Genomic DNA, 6,000 nt, shown 5'->3' on the forward strand with positions numbered 1-6,000 from the left:
CTAATATTTCGGTGACAGAAAGTTCTGGAATCTGAGGGGAGCCACAAATTTCCTTCCACCCAGCGTTCCCCCAAGTCTCCCGATAAAAATGATACCTCACTTGTGTGGGTAGGACTAGCGCCCGTGACAGGAAATGCCCCAAAATTTGGACACATCACATTTTTTTAAAGAAAACAGAGGTGTTTTTTGCAAAGTTCCTACCTGTAGATTTTGGCCTCTAGCTCAGCCGGCACCTAGGGAAACCAAGCAAACTTGCACATTTGTGAAAACTAGAGACCTAAGGGAATCCATGATGGGGTGACTTGTGGGGCTCTGACCAGGTTCTGTTAACCAGAATCATTTGCAAACCTCAAAATTTGGCTAAAAAAACACATTTTCCTCACATTTCGGTGACAGAAAGTTCTGGAATCTGAGAGGAGCCACAAATTTCCTTCCACCCAGCATTCCCCCAAATCTCCTGATAAAAATGATACCTCACTTGTGTGGTTTGGCCTAGCGCCCGTGACAGGAAATGCCCCAAAAAACAACCTGGACACATCACATTTTTTGAAACAAAACCGAGGTGTTTTTTGCAAAGTGCCTACCTGTAGATTTTGGCCTCTAGCTCAGCCGGCACCTATGGAAACCTACCAAACCTGTTCATGTTTGAAAACTAAAGACCTAGGGGAATCCAAGATGGGGTTACTTTTGTGTGGCTCTGACCAGGTTCTGTTACCCAGAATCCTTTGCAAACCTCACAATTTGGCTAAAAAAACACGTTTTCCTCACATTTCGGTGACAGAAAGTTCTGGAATCTGAGAGGAGCCACAAATTTCTTTCCACCCAGCGTTCCGACGAGTCTCCAGATAAACATGATACCTCACTTGTGTGGGTAGGCCTAGCGCCCATGACAGGAAATGCCCCAAAACACAACATGGACACATCACATTTTTTTAAAGAAAACAGAGGTGTTTTTTGCAAAGTGCTTACCTGTAGATTTTGGCCTCTAGCTCAGTCGGCACCGAGGGAAACCAAGCAAACTTGCACATTTTTGAAAACTAGAGACATAGGGGAAATCCATGATGGAGTGACTTTTGGGGCTCTGACCAGGTTCTGTTACCCAGAATCCTTTGCAAACCTCAAAATTTGGCTAAAAAAACAAGTTTTCCTCAAATTTCGGTGACAGAAAGTTCTGGAATCTGAGAGGAGCCACAAATTTCCTTCCATCCAGCGTTCCCCCAAGTCTCCCGATACAAATGGTACCTCACTTGTGTGGGTAGGCCTAGCGCCCACGAAAGGAAATGGCCCAAAACATAACGTGGACAAATCACATTTTTTCACAGAAAACAGTGCAACCTGTGGATTTTGGCCTCTAGCTCTACCGGCACCTGGGGAAACCTAGCAAACCAGTGCATTTTTTAAAACAAGAAACCTAGAGAAATCCAAGATGGGGTGACTTGTGGGGCTCTGACCAGGTTCTATTACCCAGAATCCTTTGCAAACCTCAAAATTAGGACAAAAAAACAAGTTTTCCTCATATTTCGGTGACAGAAAGTTCTGGAATCTGAGAGGAGCCACAAATTTCCTTCTACCCAGCATTCCCCCAAGTCTCGGGATAAAAATGATACCTCACTTGTATGGGTAGCCTAGCGCCCATGACAGGAAATGCCCCAAAACACAACGTGGACACATCACATTTTTTTAAAGAAAAAAGAGGGTTTTTTTGCAAAGTGCCTACCTGTAGATTGTGGCCTCTAGCTCAGCCGGCACCTAGGGAAACCTACCAAACCTGTGCATTTTTTAAAACTAAAGACCTAGGGGAATCCAAGATGGGGTTACTTTTGTGTGACTCTGACCAGGTTCTGTTACCCAGAATCCTTTGCAAACCTCCCAATTTGGCTAAATAAACACGTTTTACTCACATTTCAGTGACAGAAAGTTCTGGAATCTGAGAGGAGCCACAAATTTCCTTCCACCCAGCGTTCCGCCAAATCTCCCGATAAACATGATACCTCACTTGTGTGGATAGGCCTAGCGCGAGTGACAGGAAATGCCCCAAAACACAACGTGGACACATCACATTTTTTTTAAAGAAAACAGAGGTGTTTTTTGCAAAGTGTCTACCTGTAGATTTTGGCCTCTAGCTCAGCCGGCACCTAGGGAAACCTACCAAACCTGTGCATTTTTGAAAACTAGAGACCTAGGGGAATCCAAGATGGGGTGACTTGTGGGGCTCTGACCAGGTTCTGTTACCCCGAATCCTTTGCAAACCTCAGAATTTGGCTAAAAAAACAAGTTTTCCTCACATTTCGGTGACAGAAAGTTCTGGAATTTGAGAGGAGCCACAAATTTCCTTCCACCCAGCGTTCCCCCAAGTCTCCCGATAAAAATGATACCTCACTTGTGTGGGTAGGACTAGCGCCCGTGACAGGAAATGCCCCAAAATTTGGACACATCACATTTTTTTAAAGAAAACAGAGGTGTTTTTTGCAAAGTTCCTACCTGTAGATTTTGGCCTCTAGCTCAGCCGGCACCTAGGGAAACCAAGCAAACTTGCACATTTGTGAAAACTAGAGACCTAAGGGAATCCATGATGGGGTGACTTGTGGGGCTCTGACCAGGTTCTGTTACCCAGAATCATTTGCAAACCTCAAAATTTGGCTGAAAAAAACAAATTTTTCTCACATTTCGGTGACAGAAAGTTCTGGAATCTGAGAGGAGCCACAAATTTCCTTCCACCCAGCATTCCCCCAAATCTCCTGATAAAAATGATACCTCACTTGTGTGGTTTGGCCTAGCGCCCGTGACAGGAAATGCCCCAAAAAACAACCTGGACACATCACATTTTTTTAAACAAAACCGAGGTGTTTTTTGCAAAGTGCATACCTGTAGATTTTGGCCTCTATCTCAGCCGGCACCTAGGGAAACCTACCAAACCTGTGCATTTTTTAAAACTAGAGACCTAGGGGAATCCAAGATGGGGTGACTTGTGGGGCTCTGACCAGGTTCTGTTACCCAGAATCCTTTGCAAACCTCAGAATTTGGATAAAAAAACAAGTTTTCCTCACATTTTGGTGACAGAAAGTTCTGGAATCTGAGAGGAGCGACAAATTTCCTTCCACCCAGGCTTCCGCCAAGTCTCCCGATAAACATGATACCTCACTTGTGTGGGTAGGCCTAGCACCCGTCACAGGAAATGCCCCAAAACACAACGTGGACACGTCACATTTTTTGACCGAAAACAGAGGTGTTTTTTACAAAGTGCCCACCTGTAGATTTTGGACTCTAGCTCAGCCGGCACCTAGGGAAACCCACCAAACCTGCTCATTTTTGAAAACTAAAGACCTAGGGGAATCCAAGATGGGGTTACTTTTGTGTGGCTCTGACCAGGTTCTGTTACCCAGAATGCTTTGCAAACCTCTCAATTTGGTTAAAAAAACACGTTTTCCTCACATTTCGGTGACAGAAAGTTCTGGAATCTGAGAGGAGCCACAAATTTCCTTCCACCCAGCGTTCCGCCAAGTCTCTCGATAAACATGAGACCTCACTTGTGTGGGTAGGCCTAGCGCCCGTGACAGGAAATGCCCCAAAACACAATGTGGACACGTCACATTTTTTGACCGAAAACAGAGGTGTTTTTCGCAAAGTGCCTACCTGTAGATTTTGGCCTCTACCTCAGCCAGCACCTAGGGAAACCTTCCAAACCTGTGCATTCTTGAAAACTAGAGACCAAGGGGAATCCAAGATGGGGTGACTTGTGGGGCTCTGACCAGGTTCTGTTACCCAGAATCCTTTGCAAACCTCAAAATTTGGCTAAAAAAACACATTTTCCACTCATTTCGGTGACAGAAAGTTCTGGAATCTGAGAGGAGCCACAAATTTCCTTCTACCCAGCGTTCCCCCAAGTCTCCTGATAAAAATGGTACCTCACTTGTGTGGATAGGCCTAGCGCCCACAAAAGGAAATGGCCGAAAAGACAACGTGGACACATCACATTTTTTCACAGAAAACATTGCCACCTGTGGATTTTGGCCTCTAGCTCAGCCGGCACCTGGGGAAACCTAGCAAACCGGTGCATTTTTGAGAACTAGAGACCTAGGGAAATCCAAGATGGGGTGATTTGTGGGGCTCTGACCAGGTTCTGTTACCCAGAAACCTTTGCAAACCTCAAAATTTGGACAAAAAAAACAGGTTTTCCTCACATTTTGGTGACAGAAAGTTCTGGAATCTGAGAGGAGCCACAAATTTCCTTCTACCCAGCGTTTCCCCAAGTCTCCCGACAAAAATGATACCTCACTTGTGTGGGTAGACCTAGCGCCCATGACAGGAAATGCCCCAAAACACAATGTGGACACATCACATTTTTTAAAAGAAAACAGAGGGGTTTTTTGCAAAGTGCCTACCTGTAGATTTTGGCCTCTAGCTCAGCCGGCACCTAGGGAAACCTACCAAACCTGTGCATGTTTGAAAACTAAAGACCATGGGGAATCCAAGATGGGGTTACTTTTGTGTGGCTCTGACCAGGTTCTGTTACCCAGAATCCTTTGCAAACATCACAATTTGGCTAAAAAAACACGTTTTCCTCACATTACGGTGACAGAAAGTTCTGGAATCTGAGAGGAGCCACAAATTTCTTTCCACCCAGCGTTCCGACGAGTCTCCAGATAAACATCATACCTCACTTGTGTGGGTAGGCCTAGCGCCCATGACAGGAAATGCCCCAAAACACAACATGGACACATCACATTTTTTTTAAGAAAACAGAGGTGTTTTTTGCAAAGTGCCTACCTGTAGGTTTTGGCCTCTAGCTCAGCCAGCACCTGGGGAAACCTACCAAACCTGTGCATTTTTGGAAACTAGAGACCTAGGGGAATCCAAGATGGGGTGACTTGTGGGGCTCTGACCAGGTTCTGTTACACAGAATCCTTTGCAAACCTCAAAATGTGGCTAAAAAAACACATTTTCCTAATATTTCGGTGACAGAAAGTTCTGGAATCTGAGGGGAGCCACAAATTTCCTTCCACCCAGCGTTCCCCCAAGTCTCCCGATAAAAATGATACCTCACTTGTGTGGGTAGGACTAGCGCCCGTGACAGGAAATGCCCCAAAATTTGGACACATCACATTTTTTTAAAGAAAACAGAGGTGTTTTTTGCAAAGTTCCTACCTGTAGATTTTGGCCTCTAGCTCAGCCGGCACCTAGGGAAACCAAGCAAACTTGCACATTTGTGAAAACTAGAGACCTAAGGGAATCCATGATGGGGTGACTTGTGGGGCTCTGACCAGGTTCTGTTACCCAGAATCATTTGCAAACCTCAAAATTTGGCTGAAAAAAACACATTTTTCAAACATTTCGGTGACAGAAAGTTCTGGAATCTGCGAGGAGCCACAAATTTCCTTCCACCCAGCATTCCCCCAAATCTCCTGATAAAAATGATACCTCACTTGTGTGGTTTGGCCTAGCGCCCGTGACAGGAAATGCCCCAAAAAACAACCTGGACACATCACATTTTTTTAAACAAAACCGAGGTGTTTTTTGCAAAGTGCATACTTGTAGATTTTGGCCTCTATCTCAGCCGGCACCTAGGGAAACCTACCAAACCTGTGCATTTTTTAAAACTAGAGACCTAGGGGAATCCAAGATGGGGTGACTTGTGGGGCTCTGACCAGGTTCTGTTACCCAGAATCCTTTGCAAACCTCAGAATTTGGATAAAAAAACAAGTTTTCCTCACATTTTGGTGACAGAAAGTTCTGGAATCTGAGAGGAGCGACAAATTTCCTTCCACCCAGGCTTCCGCCAAGTCTCCCGATAAACATGATACCTCACTTGTGTGGGTAGGCCTAGCACCCGTCACAGTTAATGCCCCAAAACACAACGTGGACACGTCACATTTTTGGACCGAAAACAGAGGTGTTTTTTACAAAGTGCCCACCTGTAGATTTTGGACTCTAGCTCAGCCGGCACCTAGGGAAACCCACCAAACCTGCTCATTTTTGAAAACTAAAGACCTAGGGGAATCC

This window comes from Pleurodeles waltl, chromosome 5 (genome assembly GCF_031143425.1).
Source record: "Pleurodeles waltl isolate 20211129_DDA chromosome 5, aPleWal1.hap1.20221129, whole genome shotgun sequence".
Classification (NCBI taxonomy): Eukaryota; Metazoa; Chordata; class Amphibia; order Caudata; family Salamandridae; genus Pleurodeles; species Pleurodeles waltl.